Source organism: Lemur catta, chromosome 12 (assembly GCF_020740605.2).
Source record: "Lemur catta isolate mLemCat1 chromosome 12, mLemCat1.pri, whole genome shotgun sequence".
Classification (NCBI taxonomy): Eukaryota; Metazoa; Chordata; class Mammalia; order Primates; family Lemuridae; genus Lemur; species Lemur catta.
Genome location: NC_059139.1, coordinates 93,640,574 through 93,664,590, shown reverse-complemented (window position 1 = coordinate 93,664,590; position 24,017 = coordinate 93,640,574). Strand labels below are relative to the sequence as shown.

General features: G+C 36.9%; 1 non-coding gene across 1 annotated transcript; it reads left to right on the top strand.

The window, feature by feature from the left end:
- Positions 1-15,889: 15,889 nt before the first annotated feature.
- LOC123648680 lies at positions 15,890-15,996 on the top strand. The gene has a single exon (XR_006738708.1). It is a non-coding gene; the product is annotated as a U6 spliceosomal RNA (small nuclear RNA).
- The last annotated feature ends 8,021 nt before the right edge of the window (positions 15,997-24,017 follow it).

Here is a 24,017-nt window from a genome sequence, read left to right as displayed (position 1 = left end):
TTATTGTCATTCCATGGCCCAGTCAAGTTGACACATAAGATTAATCATCATGGTGATACAAAGTGTAGTAATTCTATCTGATCAATCTCTTTGGTCAAAGAGCTTACCTTAGAAAAACACATGCTATATAACCTGATGCTTCTAATGGGGCTTAAGCTGGGAGGGGTCAAATCCTTGTTACCTGAATTTTTAACAACTCTACTATAGTAAGGATATTACAAAGCCTCCCAGGCAAAAATAGAAGCTGGTTAATATTCCTAGTTAATATTTGGCCAAAAGAAATATGTCTTGACAGTAATTGTCCTTGAGCACATTAAAATTTAGTTGAGGAACCACAAAGCTAACTATAACATGGAACAATCTTGATAAGGGTCATAATAGAGGAAAAGAGTGCCATGTATTCCAGGGTGAAAGATTGAGGAGGGCATTTTAGTTGGCTTAAGTTTTTTCATCATTTATGTAGGATTTTCCTTGTTTTGGGTAGCTTCTGTTTTTATTGAAGTATAATTTACATACCATAAAATTCACCATTTAAAAATACACAATTCAGAGATTTTTCAATATATTTACCAGGCATGTAACCACCACCATTAACTAATTCCAGAAAATTTTTGTTATCATCAGGGCATTTTTTTTTTTTTTGGCAGCAGATAATGTTTTTTTTATTTTTTCTTTTCTTTTCAATTTTGCTGAAGGTGTCACTGCAGTTGGAAATTCTTTGGCCCAGACCACACACAAGGAATAGCAACTTGGATTACTAGTCCATTAACAAGTAGCGTTCAGTTTAAAGATGGACTTTTAATTTTTTTTTGGTGTATGTCTTTTGTTGCACTGGAACAGCAAAATGACTCAGAAAATTATAATTATTTATCACTAATCTTATCAGAATTGTCCAAAGACCTAGGCCTAAAAACTTTTCCCATCTCATTCCTTGTCTTCAAAATTTGTCACATTGGACTGCCAGGCATGTCTACAAAACACAAACAACTATATAAAACAGAAGGACATAATAAATAATCAAACAAAAAAATATCAAAAAAATACAACTTCACAGTACAATTCACTTCTAGCTGACCCAATCCATACTTGGCAATGCTTATAATCACAAAGTGTCAGGGAGAGTACTTAGCTTTATTATGTAAAAATTCCTTTTTCAGAATGGTTTCCCTTTGATTTTCTATTACACCAGTAGAAATCATTGGCATTGGGTAAAGGGATGCTGCTGGCAGGGAGAGGCTGATGCCATCAGTCTCCTGTCTTCTTTTTGTGCAATACTCACTGTATATCATTGACTGTATATCATATCCCTTTCTTGTGTCAATACCTGAAAATGGACCCAACCAATAGTCCTGTTGTATTATATTTAATTCAGTGCTGATGGTCTTGAACAAATATCAGTAGGAGATATATTTTGAGTTTTTTTTTAAACTGGTGCTAATAAGTTTCATCTGAGTTGCTGAGTTGCCTTATGCCCTGTGTGCTCAGATGTGTGACCTAAATGGAGTCTTTAAGCCTCTCTGTCGAGGGTCATTTGAACAAAAAACTCATTAGGACTGGGCACTGACCTCCTTTTTGCACTTACCAACTCTAATTGCCTGTTTATTGTTTGTTTTCCCCACTGGACTGGATGTTCCATGAAGAAAAGGTTTTTTACTTATTTACTTTAATTCCCCAATATGTTGCATAACATCCTGCAAAAAATGAATGTTCTATAAAATTTACATAATGAGTAAATTATGAACTCCCTAAAACATCTTGTTTCCTCCTGCTTCATGCTTATTGCAGAGACAACTACTACTCTGACAAAATGTTCAGAGTAGTTTTATTTTAATAGTGGCAAACCACAGCAGGCACTGAGTAAGAGACTAACTCTTAAAAACCTATTAAAGTCCCAGTCACTCTATTGATGGAAGAATAAATGTAATTTTTCCTGTTGTAACAGAAGCAACTCAAGTAAATCTCAGTATTTTTTTTCATGTATTTTGGCCTGTGGGCTAGAAACAAATGAAAAGTAATTTTATCCCAGTTAAACAATCACCTTTGGGGAATCCCAGAGCATGTGGTATCTTGAATCACTGAAAATATCTCAACCCTGCTGTCTCCTCAAGACATACATCTGTAGATTGTGCTCTGCTGGTGGGAATTATTTAGTTATTTACAATGATGCATCACATGAAGGGCACCGAAGGCAATGCTGTCCTTCTATTGCTGCAGACTCTGGGGATATTTGCAGGAAATTAGATACTTTCTTCTGAGAAAATTCATTAGCTCTAGTTATTTGTTTTCAAGTTCAAAGCATTCCTTTGCCTCTGCCATCGGATATTATGGAAATTCCCAGGGCATTTTTTAAAAATCAGAGCTACCACCTGTTATCTTTTACCCTCAAGAGCAAGTCACGCTATGGGGATGACAGTTAAAAGAGAGGTGAAGTCTTCCTTATCCTTATGTTACCTTCTTCACCTGAGGGTGACATGCTGCAACTTATCATAGCTTTATTTAATATAACTTAGCCCATTTGTTTTCCTTAGTGTCTTTGATGTCTTACAGATTAGATTATTAATAAAGTCATTATTCCTTTCTTATTAGTGTCTCTTGTCATTTCTTTGTCTGTATTTCTTGTTTACATGTCTTGTACTGATTTCCTTTAGGCTCACTATTCCTATTCTGTTATTCCCCCTTTTAAGCCTTTTGATTTTTCTCTCCTACCTTTTGGATATTTCCTTTTCATGATGCATACTTTGCATAAACTCAGGACAAGTTGACCCACTTTTTACCTGAGCTCTTGTTTAAGATCCACCTGTTTGGGAAACTCTTCCTGTACCACATTACAGCTAGATTATATGGATAAACATAAAAAATATTTCCTGAGCCTTAAAAAAATTAAAAAGTTTTCTGTGGTTATTTCTGTTCCCTGAAATTGCTCAGCATTTGCCAAGTCATCTTCTTAACTCTGTGTGAACTTGGCCTTGCTCAGAATGGTGTGCAGGATGACAGGGAAGGAATAACTCATCTTTTCTCTTACATCAAAAATGAAGTGATTTATCTGTCAATTTTTAAAAAAACGAATGACCCTCTGGCAACTGTATGACATAGTTATTATAAATAGCACCATTTTACAGCCGAGGTAACCAAGTCCTAGGAAGGTTAAATAAATTATCCAGTCTATACAGCTAAAGAAGAAGGAATTAGAATTGCATTGAATCTTTAAATCACTTTGGGCAATATGGACATTTTAACAATATTGATTCTTCCAATCAAAATACCAGTGTCATTTTTCACAGAATTAGTAAAAACAATCCAAAATTTCATATGGAATAAAAAAAGGGTCTGAATAGCTAAAGCCTTCCTAAGCAAAAGGAACAAATCTGGGGTCATCACATTACCTGATTTCAAATTATACTACAAGGCTATGGTAACCAAAACAGCATGGTACTGGTATAAAAGTAGACACATACATCAATGGAACAGACTAGAGAATCCAGAAATAAAGCCAAATATCTACAACCAACTGATTTTCAACAAAGTAGACAAAAACATACACTGGGGCAAGGATTCCTTACCCGATGAATGGTGCTGGGAAAATTGGATAGGCAGATACAGAAGAAAGAAACTGGATCTTTATTTCACCTTATATAAAAATTAACTCAAGATGAATTAAAGATAAATGTAAGACCTACAACCATAAAATTTCTAGAAGAAAATGTAGGAAAAACTCTTCTGGACAGTGACCTAGGCAAAAAATTTATCACTAAGAACTGAAAAGCAAATACAACAACAACAAATATAAAAATGGGACTTAATTAAACTAAAAAGTTTCTGCACAGCAAAGGAAATAATCAATAGGGCATATAGACAACCTATAGAATCAGAGAAAATATTCACAAATTATACATCCAACAAAGGGCTTATATATAGAATCTACAAGGAACTCAACAAGAGGAAAAAAAAAAACACAAACAAATAACCCTAACAAAAAGTGGACAAAAGAAATGAACAGATGTTTCCCAAATGAAGATATTCAAATGACCATGAACTGTATGAAAAAATGCTCAATATAACTCATCATCAGGGAAATTCCAATTAAAATCACAATGACACACAATAATACCACCTTACCCCTGTCAGAATGGCCATTATTAAAAAGTCAAAAAACAATAGATGTTGATGTGGATGCAATGAAAAGGGAACATTTATACACTTTTACACTGTTGGTGGGAATGTAAGTTAGTACAACTCTGTGGAAAACAGTATGAAGATTCCTCTAAAAATTACAGTAGACCTATCATTCAATCCAGCAATCTCATTACTGGATATCAACCCAGGAGAAAATAAGCCATTATATCAAAAAGACACCTGCACCCAAATGTTTATCACAGCCCAATTCACAATTGCAAAGGTATGTAATTGACCTAAATGTCCATCAACTGATGAGTGGATAAAGAAAATGTGGTGTGTGTGTATATATATATATACACACAGACACATACCATGGAATACTACTCAGCCATAAAAAGGAATAATTTTTTTTTCTGGAGATCATTATCTTAAATGAAGTATCTCAGGAATGGAAAAACAAATACCACATGTTATCCATTATAAATGGGAGCGAAATGATGGACATTGGAAACTAAGAAGGGGGAAGGCTGCAAGGAGAGTGAGGGATAAAAAGATTACCTACCAGGTATAATGTACAATATTCTGGTGATGGGTATCCTAAAAGTCTTGACTTCAGCATTATACAATTAATCCATGTAACAAAAAACACTTGTACCCCCTAAAATTGAAATAAAAGAAAAAAGAGAGAAGGAATTGGGATCCCAAACTAGGATTTCCAGTTTCATGGTCTACCCACTGATCTAGTTAGTCCAATCTCTATGGTAGATTTAAAATGAATACATTTTCTAATTATATACTTTTAGAAATAATTGAGAAAAGATGTACTGGAAAGAATTCACTCACACAGTTACATAATAATTGGGTCTTCCTCAGGCTCAGTACTTTTATAGATGCTAGAGATAGATCAGCGGACAACCAGACCAGCCTTGCCCTATTGGAGTTTACGTTGTAGGGGAAGGAGGCAAATGTTAACAGACAATCAAATAACCAGAAAATGTCAGACAATTGTCAGCACTATGAGGGAAATAAAGCAAGCTGACTTGATTATAACTGTTCAGTGATGCTACTTTAGATGGATGGTCCAGGAAGGCCTTTCAGAGGAGGTGATGTTGGAGCTGAGAAGTGAAGAGTAGATATTTTATTCATTATTATTAATAATTAACATTAAATGTTTTCAACTATAAGAGTTTGGAAACAAAATGAAATTCTCTTAAAGCTAAAACAAAATGAAACAAAATCAAAACCTAGGTGAAGCATCCTCTTATTTCACTGGACAAATATAGAAAAACAACTTTCACATCTCTTTTTTCTCTGAAGTCCCCTCTCTTTCTCTCTCTGAATAAAGATTCAAAGGCTTATATATAATATTCTGTTTCAATACAACAAAGCCTCTTAGTGGACAGTTAGTTTTTCATTTTATTTTTATCAAGTTACAGATATGCAAAGTTTAAAAAGTCAAATAGTTTTAAAGGGCTTAAAAGGAAGGGAAACCCATCTTCTATTGTACACTTTCCCTCCTGTAGTTTACACTCTTCAGTGACAACCGCTTTTAGTTTTTTTTTTTTTTTGGTTTTTGCCTCTGTTACTTCAAAATAATAGGATTATATGCTGTTTACTGATTTTTTAGTGTTACAGATTATACATTTATTTCTTCTGAAAATGATATTTTAGCATTTTATACTCTCCTCCCACCATCTCCTCTCTCCTGCTGTCTTTTAATAAAGATATATCACTAGTTTTAATTAGATCATGGTTCAGAGTTAACATTATGGTGACCATATAAATATTATTTACATCTGAACCATGTAGTTTTCTATGGTTGCATTTCCTTTCTTGAATATCTTTCTGTGTTCTCAAGTGTTAATGATTTACTCACTTTAAAATTTGATTAATTTTATTACCTATCATTAATTCATACCCAAACTCTCCCTCAGGACTGTAAATCTCTTTTCAAATATTCAAATACATTAAGAAATCTATCACTTCCAACTTTTTCATGGAAATATTTCTCCTTGAGCCCTCTATCCTCTTGCTGCAATCTGACCTGGCTGATTTTTCATTATAGCTATCATTCTGAGATACCACTTTTCCATTTTTTTTTTAATTGGAATCTTTGCTTCTTGGGTTTCATGTCTTCCTTTTCCTCAGGTACGGTAGGCAGAATAATGGCCTTGCCAAAGAGGTTCACACCCTAATCCACAGAATTTGTGTATATACCCCTTTACATGGCAAAAGGGACTTTGCAGATGTGATTAAGGACCTTGAGATGGGGGATTATTCAGGATTATCCGGGTGGGCCCAATGTAATCACCTGAGTCCTTATAAGTGAAAGAGGGAGGCAGGGGAGTCAGTATAAGAGTCAGAGACATATTCAAAGATGTTATGCTGCTGGCTTTGAAGATTGAGGAAGGGACCATGAATCTAGGATTGAGGGCAGCCTCTAGAATCTGGAAAGGGCAAGGAAACATATTTTTCCACTAGATCTTCAGCAGAAATGCAACCCTGCTGATACTGATTTTTGAACTTCTGACTTCCAAAACTATAAAGTAATACAGTTGTGTTTTTTAATATCACTAAGTTTGTGGTAATTTTTAACACCAGCAATAGAAATGAATACAGTGGTTTATTCTCTAATTTTGATAGAGTATCTCCTCTAGTATCTTGAAAAATAAAGTATGGAAGATAGCTTTTTTGATGTCTGATATATTCAAAATATCTTTATTTTTACCTAAGAGTTTTTTGAGGATGAAAATAATTTTTTCTCAGGATATTGAAGATGTTTCTCTATTGTATACTTTCTTCCAATGAGAAGTTTAGTGCCATTCTGATGCCTAATCCTTCCTTTGTGACCTCTTTTATATCCCTCTCTGAAAGCTTCTAGTATATTATTTTTTATCTCTGATGTTGAGAAATTTCATGATGATATGTTTTTGTTTTAATGAGTCCTTTTCTATCTGTTGTGTTAAGCATTCTCAATTTGGAAACTTAACTTATTCAGTTTTGAAACATTTTCTGCATTATTTGTTTGATAATTTTTTTCAATCACTTTCCTTTGTTCTCTCTTTCTGGAACTCTTGTTACTTGGATGGTGGATATCCTGGGCTCTTTCTTGGAATTTTTTCCCCTCCTATTTTCTTTGCTCCACTTTTTGAAGACTGCCTAGCCACACATCCTCTAGCTCTTCTTAAGTTTGTCATTTATTCTATCTCTGATATGGTTTGGATATTTGTCTCCTCCATATTTCATGTTGAAATTTGATCCCTTGAGTTGGATGTGGGGCCTGGTGGAAGGTGTTCGTGTCATGAGGACAGATCCCTCATGAATGGCTTGGTGGCTTCCCTGTGATAATGAGTGAGTTCTCCCTTTATTAGTTCATACAAAAGCTGGTTGATTAAAGGAGAATGGCATCTCCTCTCTCTCCTTCTCTCACTATGTGACACACCTGCTACTCCTTTGCCTTTCCCTTGACTGAAAGCTTCCTGAATCCCTCACCAGAAACAGATGTTGGTGCTATGTGTATACAGTATGCAGAACCATTTGTCAAATAAACCTCTTTTCTTCATAAATTACTCATGCCTTTCTAGCAACATAAAACAGGCTAACACAAACTCACTTTTAATTTCCAAGAAATTTTTGATATCTGAGTGTTCTTTAAAAATTTTCCATTCTTTTTTCATAAAATATTGTATTTTCTCCTCCTCTTTAAAGACAATAATTAAAATATATGGCTCCCTTTAAGATATCTGTTTCTGCCTTCTCAGTCCATTTTGGTCTTGTTTAATGTAGGAGCCTTTTCTAAAATGTTTGATGCTGCTTGTCTACCTACTCACATTTAACAGTGAGGCACTAGAAAGCTCATTGGAGGCTTTGTGTATCAGTTTGTGTGTATGTGTGTTTGTGGCACAGATATAGGTTGCTGACTGATGGTCCTCACTGAAGGGTTATTCAGCTTGAATGTTCAGGGATGGAATTTTAACTGTTATTTCAGTTTCACTTTTCCCCAACTTGTGCTGATCAGTTAATTCACAGACTATGCGGGAGGTATAATGTGTCTGCTAGTGTTCTTAGAGACAAATGGGAGAAGGGATCCATGAATCTCACTTCTTCTCTTTGGTTTCCATTTCCATAGAATATTTTTTTCCATCCTTTCACATTGAGTCTGTGTGTGTCTTTGTGGTTTAGACATGTTTCCTGGAGAGAGCAGATACATGGGTTATTTTTTCATCCATTCAGCCAGCCTATATCTTTTGCATGAGACATTCAGCCCTTTTAAATTGAGTGTTAGTATTGATATGTGGGATGCTTTTCTGTTCATCATGTTGGATAATACCTTGTTGCTTTGTTTTCCCTCTTGTGCCATTGTTTTATAGGAATTGTGAGGTTTAGTTTTTTTGGGTGATTTTACACTGGTGGGTACCTATTGTGCTGATTTGTGTATAACACAGTTCTGAGTATTTCTTGCATGGCAGGTCTGGTTATGACAAATTCCGCTGATGGCAGTGTTTGCTTGTCTGGAAAAAACTTAATTTCTCCATGAAATGTGAAACATAAGATTCTAGGCTTGCAGTTGTTCTGTTTAAGAAGATTGAAAAGGGGGTCCTACTCTTTTCTAGCTTTAGAATTTCCACTGAGAAGTCTGCTGCTAGCCTGATGGGTTTTCTTCTGTAGGTCAGTTGTTGCTTACATATAGCTGCTTGTAGAATTTTCTCTTTCATTTTTACTTTGGCCAGCTTGATTACTATGTATCTTGGAGATGTCCTATTTGCTATGAATCTTCCGGAAGTTCAATGACTTTCTTGTCTCTGGATGTCTGGATCTCTGGAGACACCAGGGAAGTTTTCCTCAATAATTCCCTTGAATAGATTTGCTATGCTTTTAGTTTTTTCTTCTTCTCCCTCAGAGATACCTATAATTTGTACGTTACTTTGCTTTGCATAGTTCCATTTCTACGTGATAGCTCTGCCTTTGTTGCTCTTTTTCCTGCCTCTTCAAATTACTAAGTTAGCTTGAGAACCTTGTCCTCATGGTCTGAGGTTCTTTTTTCTCCTTGGTTTAGTCTGTTGCTGATGGTTTCTGTTGTGTTTTGAAGTTTCCTAAATTATTCATTTTGTTTTTAAGTTCAATCATATCCTTTCGTATGTTGTCTAGCTCTTTAGTGTTTTCTAAATAAATTTCCTGAAAATTTTTTGGCTTCTTTTTGTTGGTTTTCAACTTTCTTTTCAATTCCATTCATCTTATTTGCCATCCACCTTATGAATTCCATTTCTGTCATTTCAGCAATTTCCTTGTGGATGGAGTCCACTACTGCAGCTCTATTGTGATCTCTTGGGCATGTCAAGCTTTTTTGTTTTTTAATGTTGCCAGTGTTTTTTTGCTAGTTTCTTCTCATCTGGCTCCTCTTCTTTCAGCTCTGGGTGAATAGAACTGCAGGGCACTTGTTCTCCTTTGGTGGAGACTCTCTTGTTTTGTTAGGGGTGGGGAAGGACCCTAGATGGAGCTTTTGTGACCTATTCTGGAGTGTTGATTCATCAGGTGAGGGGTGGGTAAACTGAGAGCCTGCAGAACAGCTGTTCTGTTCCCCCATGATTGCCTCAGTTTGACCCATCTTCATATGGGTTGGGTGGTTATTATCTAGCTCATTTTTGGGAGTTAGAGTTGGGGTATAGATATGACCGTCTCCATCATGACTATTGTTGTGTAGAATTGCTCAGGCCAAGGTCACCCAGTGGAGGTGAAAGTGGCAGCTGGGTGAGGTAGGCAGTGGTCATGGATGACTGGGCTGTAGGCATTTGCATGAACCATGTCCAGCAGTAATGTTTGCTCAGGACTGGGGTGTCCCAGGTGAAGCTTTGTCCCTTGAGGAAGTTCTGCCTGCCCAAAGGCAGTAGTGTAGACTCAGGGGTAGTATTTTTGGGCCTAGGCTCAAGTCTAGAATCTTGGAGGTGGTGTTGCAGGCCCAACAGGGCCCTGGAGCTACAGGGTCAGAGCCTTATGGTCCAACACAATGAGAGCTTCCAAGCTGAATTTGAGGATTATGGGGGCAGATCTGCACAAATAGAGGGCTGTTCTGCCTGTGTGGAGAGTGCTGATGTTTGGTTATCCAGGCAGGAGTTTTTTCAGCTGCGCAGGGACCACATAGGTGGGCTGGAGCAACTGATTGGCTAAAGTTCTCCCACCCTGCGTAGGACCCACTGATACAGTCACCTAAGACTTCCCAGGTAGTGTCTGTGACATCTGAGGCTCTTCCTCTGCTTAGATCCCATGCAAGGGGAAACGGGTGCTCGACCCCCAATCTCAGGACACAGCATGGGAGAGAATTTGTTCTGTCTTCCCCCTCCTCAGCTTGGGGGAGGGATGCAAATGCTACTGCTGGAAAACTGAGTCCTGGGCAGAGCTGATGCCATGCACCAGGGCTATCACAATTACATCAGCTGCAGAATGCAGGGATTGGCAGCCCCCAGATGTCTGCTGCATCTCTTCTCTGGTACAGTCTCTCTTCACAGACTCTGAATGGCTTCCCTATCAGCCCAGAGGTCTGCAGTGGTAAAGGGAGACCCCTCACAGCTTGAGTAATCTTCAACTTTAAAATTCCTCTCCTACAAAGCGGTACCCCTTTGGTATGCTTCTATTCTATCTTCTCCTCTCCCCAGCTGTGTGAATTATATTGGGATTCCACCTTAATCTCTGAGATGGTGGGTGGTGCTTCTGAGTAGGAATCAGTGACACCCTGTTTGGTGGAGTCAGTAGATGCTGTAATGGGCTGTACAGTTGTTCTCCCTGTCAAAAGTTGGCACTCGCAGGAAAGCCAACTGCAGAATTGTTCTTCAGCACCTATAATCAGCTTTAGCCCCTCAGAAGGAGCACATGAATGCCCCAGGTAGTGGGTGGGGCCCTGAAGCTCCCAGGAGATTGTTTGTTCTTCACTAGAGCAGAGGTGGGTGAAGGGTGAGGCTGGGTGGGTCTTGTTCAGGTGAGCCTGCCCCCAGGCTCCACAGACATAAGTCTTGAACTGTCCCAGCAAGGGTCCAATGTCAGCTCCCAGACTGCTGAGGATGGCCTCCAGGAAGGAGGTTGAAGTGGCCCCACCCCACTAGTGGTCTGCTAGTGAGGAAAGAGCCATCTACAATTCACCAAGTGGCTATCAGGAGTGACTTTTGCTCCTTTCACTCTTCCTCTGCCCTGAGAGACTCCTTCCAGTGAGTGTCTGGTTGTAAACGAGTGCCCAAATTTGCCAAGCTTGCCAGCAATGGTGACACGGGCCAGGAACCACCCCACCCATGGACCTGCCCCAGTCCAAAGGCCTGGTTTTCCTGCAAGGGGATGGGTGCTCCACCGGTTTACTATGGCTCAGACTCACAGTATGCTCTCTCCTGTCTGTTCTGCCCATGTGGGCCCCTCTGCCTCTTGAATTTAGCTCTTAATTCTCCTTCTGTGCCCCCAAGCAACCTCATCAAGTCCTGGGGGAATGAGATCCAGCCACATGCCTGTCTCACTGGTGGGCATCTCTGGGGACGGTCAGTGGGCAGAGAACTCCCAGATTTAGTACCCCTAGGTCCACCGTAGGTCCTCAAGGAGAAAGGTGTAGGCCCTCTTGGCTGCAGTGGGCAGGGGAGAAGTGGAGGAGGAAAAGAGTCTGAATGGAAGAGAGACAAAGACAGCACTCCAGTTCTTTTGGTCTGTCTCCCTGGAAGGAAGCCCACACAAAACATTCAAGCTTTGGGGTCTCACATGTTCTCTGGGGCCAACCACAGTCTGGGCAGGAGTTGGGAACTATTTTGAGGGAACAGATGATATGAAAACTGAAGGGTGTCTGCTCTCTCAGCTCACAGCTGTCATCATGGGGGCCGACCCCCAAAGTGGCTGGAAGCCCATTCCTTTATGTTCAAGAGGGACCCATTTCCATGTCACAGCTGCATTTGGGCTTGTGGGGGTGGAAAATCTCCTGAGCAACTCAGCAGCCCGCTGACAACTGGAGGTGTGTGGGAAGAAAGAAATGAAACTCCCATCTACTGCCTTCACTGGGCTCCAAGCTTCTCCGGGGTAGATTTTTGTTGATATCTTTTTTCCCTCTTGTTCTACCTCATGATTTCTTTCTGTGAAGTCTCCAGCAGGGTCTGGCATCCTTTCCCCTAAACCACACCTGAGCTGTTCCCATTGTCCCCTCTCCTTTGTCTGAAGCACTTCCTTCTCTCTGGGATGATAAGGCAACCAATGTCTCTTGTCATCCATCTTCTGCAGATCCGCCTAAATTACTTTTTTAAGTTTTAAGAAAGTACCTTGTTTTTGAAGATATTTATCTCTGTGGCTCCTCCATCCTGTTATTTTCTTAAGGGAGAATGCTAATTATTTTAGCTTTTTATCAAACTGGTATCTTTTATAATTTTAATTTTGTGTCTTTGGACCTTCTCCAGCTTCATTATGTTTGTTTTGAGATTCATTAACCAGAGAGTCATATGGTACTTCTGGTGTGAATTTCTTATGAGTTTTTAATAAGGATTAAATATTGTTTTCTGTTTGGCTCAGTATATTTCCTGATGATGCCCAGAGCTTTTTGTTTGTTGTAAACTTCCTTCCAAAGTCTACAGAGCAACTGTAATGGTAACTAGGTAGACTTCCAGGACAAAACTGTGATCTATAGTTTTGTCATTTTTACTTAGAATAAACATGAACAGGAACTAGAAGGTTCTTTATAAGTAATATAGCACAGTTCCATGTGAGGGAACAAAACCTTAAGGGAGGTCAAGTGTCTAGATTGTAAGCTTGCCTGAGAAAGCTGAACTCTTGAATCCCAACTGTAAATTTTCTCATTGCATAATGCTGCCTTACTAGATAGTGTCTAGTCTATCTATATTTAGCTAAGTCCATGATTTAGTACAATTTGGAGAGTTCTCTGTCCCATACTCTTCTTCCCTTCCCGAATATTACCTCTGTCATTTCTGTAATCCCCAATTTTCTCCCCCTTGCCTGTATAATACTCCTTGCAATTTCCTTTTACTTTCATCTACTATTCCTACACCTTCCCTCCACTCTTCTCTCTTATCATGTGTGCATTTTGTCCTTTCTGAGAACAACAGAATTAAAGGCCAGAAGTTTGGTCTGCCTGGTTTCCACTTTTCTTGCACTACTGCCTGTACTCCACACAGCAGTTCAAGTGTTCTTTAGAAATACACAAATCAAATCATGTTGCTTCTTAGCCTAATAGCCTCCAGTGGCCTCACATTGGACTCAAAAGTAAATCCAGGTGTGACAATGTCCTACATTACCTGTTTACCTGTGAGATCCTATCTCCTCTTAGATCACTTTACTATCAGACACTGACCTTCTTCCTGTTCTGCTAACACTCTAAGCTCATTCTTGCCTTACATCTTCATGTATTCAAGTTCCTTTTCCTGGAACACACTGCCATTGTATCTTTGCATAGCTGGCTCCTTCAGAAATGACCTCAAGTGTTACTTCTTGAGAAATGTCTTCCCATTCAATCCAAAGCAGCACACCCTTGGCTTCAGAGACTTTCCATCATATCACACCATTTTATTGTCTTCACATTATTTATTATAATATAAAATCATCTGTAAACTATTTGTACAGTTTTTTATTGTCCTGCTCTTTACTCTTTTAGGCAATTTTTGTATAGTACATCTTTTCCATCCTTTTACTTTCCTATGTTGTTGAATTTGAAGTGAGTTTCTTATAAAGAACATAAAGTTGGATTGTGTTTTCTTATTCACTCTGCCAATCTCTGCCTTTGAATTTGAGTATTTAGAATATTCACATTTATGGTCATTATTAATATGGTAGGGCTTAATTAGCCATTTTATAATTTGTTTTCTGTTTCTTGTTCTTTTCTTTTCCTTTTTTGCCTTCATGTGGGTTACTTGAGCATATTCTAAGATTTCATCTTAAAATATGAGAGTGTCCAGAATGTATCCAGCCATGTAATATGAAAAATAAAGACATTTATTGAAGAAGATACAAGAAACGTTGTACATAGGACAATGTTGCCTTGTTCCCCTTCAAAGTAGGCACCTTGGGACCTCACATAGTTCTCCCAGCATCTCTTAACCTAACCCACGCATGTTCAACATTCTCAGGTGTTCTGCTTGTTGCAGGCCTTCCAGAAAGTGGATCACTTTCGATAGATTCTTGACCATCTTTGAAGCATTTGTGTCACACTTTTATTTAAGCTGCACTCACTGCATTGTCCCCAAATGCCTTCTGAATCATTTGAATAGTTCCATGGAGAAATGTACAAGCTTAACACAAAATTTGATGCAGATTCGTTGCTCTACTTGCTCAGTCATTTTGAATGTAATGGCCACACAGTACATGTGCTCACTCAATGGTGTCTAGCACTGCACCGGTTAGTACAGTGAAGTCGTCATTGTTCACTCATGTGCATTCCAGTCCACTCGCCTTGGCTACCAGGTTATATGGATGTTGCGCAAACCATTCTTGTTATATTAACAATGGCTGGATACTTTTCAGACAGGCCCCGTGTATTTAGTGTTTTTCAGTGTACATCTTCATATCATTTTCTTAGCAGTTGCTCTGGATGTTACAATATACATACATGACTTATCACAGTCTCCTGGAATCAGTACTTTATCACTTCAAGTGAAGTGTGAAAACTTATTTCCATTCAGGTGTCTTTCCTTTCCCAACTTTTAAATATCATTGTCTTGAATATCAGATGGTGTTACAGTTTTCTTTTAATTTTTACTCATTGTTTAATTCTGGAAAACTCATGAGGAGGATAGTCTATTGTATTTACCCATATTTTTGCCCTTTTCACTATTCTTTTCTCTTTCCTAATGCTCCAAGATTCCTTCTTTTATCATTTCCTTATGTTTGAAGAACTTGCTTTAACCAATCTTTAAGGATAGATCTGTTAGCAACAACTTGTTTTAGTTTTTCTTCATCTGAGAATGTCATTATTTCCCCTTCATTCCTAAAGGATAGTTTCACCAGCTACAGAATTATCAGTTGACAATCTTTCTTTTAGCTTTTGAAAAATGTTGTGCCACTTCCTTGCAGCCTTCATTGATTGCTTCAGATAAAAAAATCTGATTATTTAAACTGATGTTTTCCTATAGGTACTGTGGCATTTTCTCTGGATGCTTTTAAGATTTTTATTTTATCTTTAGTTTGTAGGGGTGTCTTGGAGTGGATTTCTTTGGGTTTATCCTACCTGGTATTCACTCAGCTTTTTCAATTTGTAAGCTTAAGTCTTTATGTCTTTTACACAATCTGGGGAGTTTTCAGCCATTATTTCTCTGAATGCTCTTTCAGCTCTGTTTTTTTTCTCCTCTCCTTCTGGAACTCTGATAGCATTAATATTGGATCTTTTGATAGCTCTGTAGGTTATTGAAACTCATTTCTTTCAATCTATTTTTTCTTTGTTGTTCAGATTGGGTAAATTCTATTAATTTGTTTTTAAGTTTATTGGTTATAACCTTTGTCACCCTTACTTTACTTATGAGCCCATCTTGTGAATTTTTTATTTCTGTTATTGTCTTTTCCAGATCTATAATTTCTATTTGATTCTTTTTTTATAGCTTGAATTTGTTTGCTGATATTTTTTATTTTTCATTTGTTTTCAGAGAATTTGTAACTTCTTATTGAGTCACTTTTTATATGGTTGCTCTAAAATTTTTTTCAGATAATTCTGACATCTGACTTATCTCATTGTTGGTGTCAATTGTTTGCCTTTTCTCAAACAAATTGTGATTTTCTTGTTTTTTGACACTACACACAATTTTAAAATTATACCCTGGTGCTCGCTTCAGCAGCACATATACTAAAATTGGAACAATACAGAGAAGATTAGCATGGCCCCTGCGCAAGGAAGATATGCAAATTCGTGAAGTGTTCCATATTTTTGACTACATGGTGAGTGCCAGGCGCACTGTCTGCTGAATGGACATGCTTGAGGCTCTGACGCGGGGGGATGGGTGGGACATGGACAATGTATATAACCTGAACTTATGTACCCCCATGATGAGCTGAAATTTAAAAAAAATAAATAAATAAATAAATAAAATTATACCCTGTACATTTGGTCTATTATTTATTATTTTAGGAGACCCTGAGTTCTATTTTTATTTTTTATTTTAGCAGGCAGTGAGTCTGTTTAGGTTTAGTACACAGGTCCTGGCTTACTTTTGTGGGTTGTGATTTCAATGACAAAGACCTGGTGTTAATACTTTTGTCTGCTTGGTTTATTTCATGCTGCTGGATCTACCACTAGTCCCTGATGCTCTCCTTGAGGGGTTGGGAAGAGTTTCCTCAAGCCAGATTGCCAGATGCCCCTAGAGTCTCTGGCCCATGGGAACCAAGAGCACTTCCTAGGCTGGGCACATGTGCTGCCTATGGAAAATGGAGTGGCTTTCCACTTTTATAATATAAATTTCTTGACAGATGGAACCTTTCTTGTCTTCTCTAGCTGAGTGTTTAGGATAGAGCTTAGTGCATAATGGTCATCAGTATATATCTTTAAATCAATGAATTATTAATAATATTTCATCACCTTCTTTCTCAAGTTGTGAGGTGAAAACATGATACATATCAAATAATTAATAATTTTCACCTGAGAATTTGAAGTTGGGATTAACAGTAGGTCTGTATATGAATGTGGTTGCAACTTGTACAATGTATTACCCAAGAGGTGTAAAGCATCTATAATCTACCATGTGGAATGAGTTTCAGAAAAACCATCTGTAGAGAAAGAGAAAATAATAAAATAGATTTACTGAGATACGTAGGGACTGAAGTTGGAGAGAAAGCCACGGTGGCTCTCCAGTGCTTTATGGGACTCAGCTATAGTCCCATTTCTTTGAGTTACACGAAACATTCCTATATCCTTATAATATTTTTTTTCTGTACTTGTGAGAACCCAAGTTCATTTATGTTACTGACAACTGAAGTGTCCTAGCTAATACCATGTGTTTAAATAAAATGATGAACTATTCGAGTGCTTGTTTTTTGTATTGAAAACAATTTTATTAGCTATTTACATGGTGTATCTAAAACACCATTTGTATCATTGTTTCTGTGGGAAAATGTGTGTGCAAATAATGAAAGTGACTGTTTGTTTACACATAAAACCTAGGTTTAAATTGGGGATTGCTGCATGTTAGACTTTTATCAATTACACTTTAGAAAGCATATATTTATATCTTTATCTGCCTCTACTTTATATAGTTTTGGGGAATGTTGTAGGGGTGGGCAGGAACCATGCTGTGGTCCAAGGGAGCAATCCTTACCTGTTGTTGTTGAGTATTAAAAGTTTTCCCTTGGCCATCAATCTTTTCCAACAAAGCTATTGACTTTTTCAGTCAGAGCTTTTTGAGGCAGAATTTAATATCAGTTAAAAATGTGTCATGCAAATGTGCAGAAGCACAGGACAATGATGAAGGAGAAAATGTTCTTGCAGCATCTGCTTCTCTCAAAAGATGAAATCTAGTACCACAAAGATAGTTTTTACCACAAAATTTTTAAAATGTAAAGTGAAAGAAAAGGAAGACCAAAAATATGGCCTTTAAATCAAATAAATAGTCTCTGAGTGTTCAGCCATGCTTTTAGGTGACTGAGTTTTATGGTGTGTGTGTGTGTGTGTGTGTGTGTGTGTGTGTGTGTGTGTGTGTGTGTGTCTATGGCAGGCTTTGAAGTACAAGTAAAGCATTTTAAACCAGATAAGCAAAAAAACAGATAAATATGGTCTGTTAATTTCTGAGGCAATAGCCAGTGAACATCAATTAAAATAGAAGGCTTTGAAATCAGGGGAAAACAATTTAAAAGAGATCATTGTTCTTCTTAATTACACAGTAAGAATGAGGCTAATTCACCGTCCCCCTCCCCAACCATAAAGAAATTTCAATAGCATATTATTCAGCACAAGAACTGTGCCATCAATTTTATTCATCAGCAAAACCAAAGAAAAAATTGTAGGATGTTCTCTATTATTTAGCATGGAAAGCCTTTATCACTTTATGTTTTTGCCTCCTTGTTTGTTGCCATTGAATGCTTGACTTTTAGTCACATAGTTCAATGCCAAATAAGTCATTGCACAGGATTTTATGTTATATTACTTAGAGGGTTACAGCAATGTCATCTCTTGCTTAAAACACTTGGTCAACACTGCCTACCAAGTCGAGTATCATGGAACTCATGTAATTCAAGGCCATGCTGATTACCATGAGAAGCAAAATAAATTAACTATATGATAAGTAATATTGACAATGAAATGCATAGAAAACTTGATCCCACTAATGATTTCATTTTAAAAATTTTCAATAAAATCCTATCATATTTTGTGATGATAAAATACTAAAAGTTACATTTCCCCCTGCCTCCTTTTAGCTGTCTGTACAAAAGTGAAGGCAAATGCTTTTCTCTTTTCTTGGCAAGTTTTCTTTCTTATATTAATTAGTTTACTTTTCTATACATAGAAAAAGGCAACTAACAGGCAAGGTTATCATTCTCCTGTCATTTTCTAAATTATTACTTTTTTTTTTTTGAGACTGAGTCTTGCTGTCACTCAGGTCACTAAAACCTCAAACTCATGGGCTTAAGCAATCCTCCTGCCTCATCCTCTCGAGTAATTGGGACTAGAGGCATATGCCACCACACCCTGCTAATTTTTCTATTTTTGTAGAGACAGGGTTTCCCTCTTGCTCAGGCTGGTCTTGAACTCCTGGCCTCAAGTGATCCTCCTGCTTCAGCCTCCCAGAGTGCTGGGATTGCAGGTGTGAACCATGGTGCCCTGGCCCATTTTCTAAATGTTCTAATGTGATTTTCAGAGCATGGCTTCTATAGATTATTTATTCATTTGGCAGTAATGCTTATGGAGGTAGAAAAGTCAGATTTTCTCCTGTGGTTTCATAAATGGTAAGGACAATTGGGCAAAGATAAGTTTGGATGATCCCTAAGACACTTAGGCTATCTTCCTCTAACCATATGATGAGCCCCATTTCACTCATCTCTCAACTCCCTCCTCTACAGCTTTTACTTTGAGGATGGTTTCTGGATATAATAACACTTTCCTTCTGAGGATTATTATTGTGGATTGGATGCTGTTTGGCAGCCAATTCCTTCTTTTCTCTGTGGGATCTAAATGGAATAACCTTGAAATAGTCATGATATATGATGTTCTTTTCAATTATATTATTTTTGGATGCACGTACCAGATACACTTGTATTAATTCTGCATATCCTTCTTAAGTTTTTCTCACCTCTAAAATTAAAAGAGCCAAATTATAGAGATGGTGAAGTTTGACTCTGAATGTGGTTGGGCTTAAATTAGTTCCTCCAAATAATTATTTGCCTTTCATATATTTTCATTTGCAATCCTGTGTCATGTTTTGTGTTTCGTGATTGACTGGTTTCCAGTTTTAGTAATGAATAATCAACTATAGGTTCCTTTGGGGTATTGATATTTCTGTTTGTATTACTCTGTGTATTTAAATATTTACATAAGACTACATCTGGACATTTCTTATCTTGAGTGATTACTTCTGTGGTTTCTGATATCAAAAATTCCTTTTTATTTAGTTTATTATCATAAATGCAGGTCTTTGTCCCACTAGTATTAATTTTTTTGAGATTCTCTTTTTAGAACTAAAGTTACATCTTTCTGCTAGATAAGAATTAGTTTCCAGAGGCTTGCACCATCATTGAGTCACTAAATATTTATTGGATCCATCCTAGTCTCTTCACTCTCCAATACTCTTAGATGACAATTTCACATAACACCTACTCCCCCAGCATCACTCTCAGCTTTTTATTTAACTGAGCAAATAGAAGCAATCAGAAGAGAACCTGGACAAGCTACCCACAACTTCTACTCACCTCCTTGCCTCTGTCCTCATATACTCTGCCTTATCTCCTATTTACTCTAACAGAACCATTCATGTTCCTTGTGAATGCCAACATCTCTGTTCTGCCAAGATCCCTTTTCTGGTCTACTTGAAGAAATTGCTCTGGTGATAGACACTTTGCTCTCCTTCCCTCATTACTAAGCTTTCCCTGTCAAGTGGGTCTTTCTTACTAGCCTGCAAACATGTAGATAAATCTTTCACCTCTAAAAACCTCTCTGTTGACTCCACATCCTCCTCTAGCTACCACACTGTTTCTAACCTTTTAAAAAATATGTTTAAATTTATATACTATAAAATTCACTCTGTTAATCTGTTGTCCAGAGTTACTATTATTTTGCATTCCCACCAGCAATGTATGAGATTTCCAGTTGCTCCACTTTCTTGCCAATACATGGTATTGTCAGTTTCTTTTCCTTCTCTTTTTTCTTTCTCCTTCTTCTCTTCCTCTAACTTTTCCATCTTTTTAATTTTGTACATTCTATTAGGTTTATAGTGATATCTCATTATGGTTTTAATTTGTATTTCACTAATGACTAATAATGTTGAACATCTTTCCATGTACTTACTTGCTAAATCTTTTGCCCATTTTACATTGTGTAATTTGATTTCTTATTGTTGAGATATGAAGGATTTGAATATATTTTACATACAAGTCTTCTGTTGGATATGTGATTTGTGAGTATTTTCTCCTAACCTTCAGCTTGTCTTTTCATTTTCTTAACAATTTTTGGGAGAGAGGAAAGTTTTTAATTTTGATGAAGCCCAATTTATCTTTTTTTCTTTTAAATGGATGCTTTTGATGTCAAACCTAAGAACTGTTTTTTGTTTGTTTGTTTGTTTGTTTTAGCCCAAGATCAAGAAAGTTTTCTCCTATATTTTCTTCTAAATATTTTATAGCTTTACATTTTACATTTGGGTCTATGATCCATTTGTGGTTAATTTTGAGGTATAGGTTGAGGTTTAATTTTTTTTCCATATGGGCGTTTAGTTGTTCCAGCACTATTTGTTGAAAGAATTATACTGTCTCCATGGAACTGTTTTGCATCTAAAAGCCCATTGTTTTCATATTTAGGTACATCTATTTTTGAATTCTCTTTTCTTTTAATCTATGTGCCTTTTCTTTTTCCAATAACACACTGTACATTACTAGTCTGATTCCTCAAAGTTTTTTTTTTTTTCCAAAATTGTCTTGGCTATTCTAGTTCCCTTGTCTTTACACATAAATTTTATAATCAGCCTTTTATATCACTGGTTATTTTTCTTATTCTTAAATCTACTTGTCTAAAATTAATATGAAATAAAATTAATATGATCACTTTCTTTGGTTAGTATTTGCATGATATGTCTATCCCCATCTTTGTACTTTTGTTCTTTCCCCTGTTATTTACATTCTTCTATGGGATCATTCATTGAATTTTTAATTTTTAGTTATCGTATTGTTTAGTTGTGAAATTTCCATCTGAGTTTTCACAAAGTTTCTTTCTTTGATAAAAACTTCTTTTTCATTCATTTCCAGAGTATTTACCTTTATTTCACTTTTTCCTGCCATTTGTGGTTTTCATTGAACATTTTATATGATTCCATTTTCTCTCCTTTATTAGCATATCAGTTATACTTTTTTTTTAATTACTTTTTTAAGTGGTCAGAATTTGCAATATATATTTACAACTAATTCAAACTTACTTTCAAATAACATTATGCTGTTTCACATGTAGTGTGAGCACCTTAATGATAAAAAAATCTTAATTCCTCTCTCATCTTGTATCATTGCTGTCATGCATTTCACTTATACATAAATTTACACATACAAGCATACATAATCAAATACATGGTTGCTATTACTATTTTGGACAAACTATTGTCTGTTAAATCAATTAAACATAAGAAAAATAAAGGTTTTTATTTTACTTCTACTTATTCCTTCTCCTATATTCTTCTTTTTTTTGATGTAAATCCAAGTTTTTGACCTTTATCTTTTTCCATCTCTCTAAAAAAATTTTTTTTGACATTTCTTTCAAGGCAGGTCTACTGGCAACAAACTTCCTCAATGTTTGGTTTGTCTGAGAAAGTCTTTATTTCTCCTTCACTTTTGAAGGTTAATTTTGCAGGGTACAGAATTCTAAGTTGGTGATTTTTTTCTGTCAACACTTCAAATATTTCAGTTTGCTCTTGCATGAGGAGAAATTGGATGTAATTCTTGTCTTTGCTCTGTTGTAAGTAAGGTACTTTTTACTTTTGGCTTCATTCAGGATTTTTAATTTATCTTTGATTTTCTGTAGTTTGAAAATGACATATGTACGTATAGTTTTATCTTATTTTATTTTTTTATTTTGGCATTTATTTTGCTTGATGTTGCCTGAGCTTTCTGGATCTGTGGTTTGGTATCTGACATTAGTTTGGGGGAAATTCTCAGTCATTATTGTTTTAAATATTTCTTCTGTTTCTTTCTTTTTTCTCCTTCTGAAATTACAATTACTGTGTTATCCGTTTGTGGTTATTGCTTAGTTTTTGGATATTCTGTTTCTTTTCCAGTGTTTTTTTCTTTTTGTTTTTAGTTTTGTTGGTTTCTGTTGAGATATTCTCAAGCTCAAAGATCTTTTCCTCAGCCAAGTCCAGTCTACCAATAAGCCCATCAAAGGCATCCTTCATTTCCGTTACAAGTGGCTTTGGTTCTCTAGCATTTCTTTTTGGTTTGTTCTTAGAATTTCTATCTCTCTGCTTACATTGCCCATCCATGTTTGTGTGCTGTCTACTTTATCCATTAGAACCTTTAGTATCTTAATGATAGTTGCTTTTAATTCCTGGTCGGATAATTCTAGCATTCCTGCCATATCTGAGTCTGGTTCTGATGAATGTTCTTCAAACTATGTTTTTTTTTTTTTTTTGTCTTTTAGAGCACATTGTCATTTTTTCATGATAGCCAGACATGATACAGTTAGCACTATTTTCATGGAGGTTTGTGCTTATAGATTTCTGCTCCAGCAAGCTGAGATTCTTTGCATTTACCTGTTGATCTCTCCAATTTTGGGGCCAATGGTTTGCCCTGTGATCCCACCTATCCCATGGATCTAAGACAAGTTGTTGAGTTTTCAGTTTGTTCAGCTTTTTACTTGTCCTTAGGATGGATAGTGACTTCCAGCACTTGTGTGCCAAACTGGAAACCAGAAGTTTCAGCTATACTCTGAAGTGATCCCCAACCTTTTTGGCACTAGGACTGGATTTCATGGAAGACAAATTTTCCACAGAGGGAGAGTGAGGGGTGAGGCAGAGCTCAGGCCAGGTAATGCTAGCGGTGAAGAGTGGCTGTAAATATGGATGAAGCTTTGTTTGCTCACCTCCTGCTGTGCGCCCCTTTCTGAAGTTTCATGGAAGACAATTTTTCTACTGATGGGGTGTGGGGGGTTGAGGAGAGAGCAGAGATGCAAGGATCAGTACTGGTCTGCGGCCCAGGGGTTGGGGACCCCAGGTTTATCGTACATGTTTATAATGGTTGCTTTAAAGTCTTTGTTTTATAGCTCCAACATTTGGGTAATCTCAGAGTTGGCATTTATTTATAGTCTTTTCCCTGGAGAATTAAGATTTTTCTGTTTTTTTGTATGTGGAGTAATTTCAGATTGTTTCCTGAACATTTTGAATATTTTGCTGTGATACTCTAGATCATGTTAAAATCCTCTGGAGATTTTTTTAAGATAGGCAATCAACCAGGTTAGTTTCAGATTGCAAATCCTGATTCATCTTCTGTGAGCTGTGGTTCTGATGTCAATGTAGTTTTCAAAGCCTTTCCAAAGCTCTTTGAGCCTACTGCATGCATATACTACCCTGGGATTGGGGCAGTGGTATATACCATATTTCAGTTCTTCAAGCCTTTTTCATACTACTTTGGTTTTATTCCAAGCATTCACAGCTTGTGGGTGAGGCCAGGACAGATTCCGGATGTCTCTTTCTTCAGTTCTCTATCCCTCCTGTAATTGTTCCACACTCTGTAGCTCTCACGGTCTCCTTTTTCTCCTTCTATGTCTAAAAGAT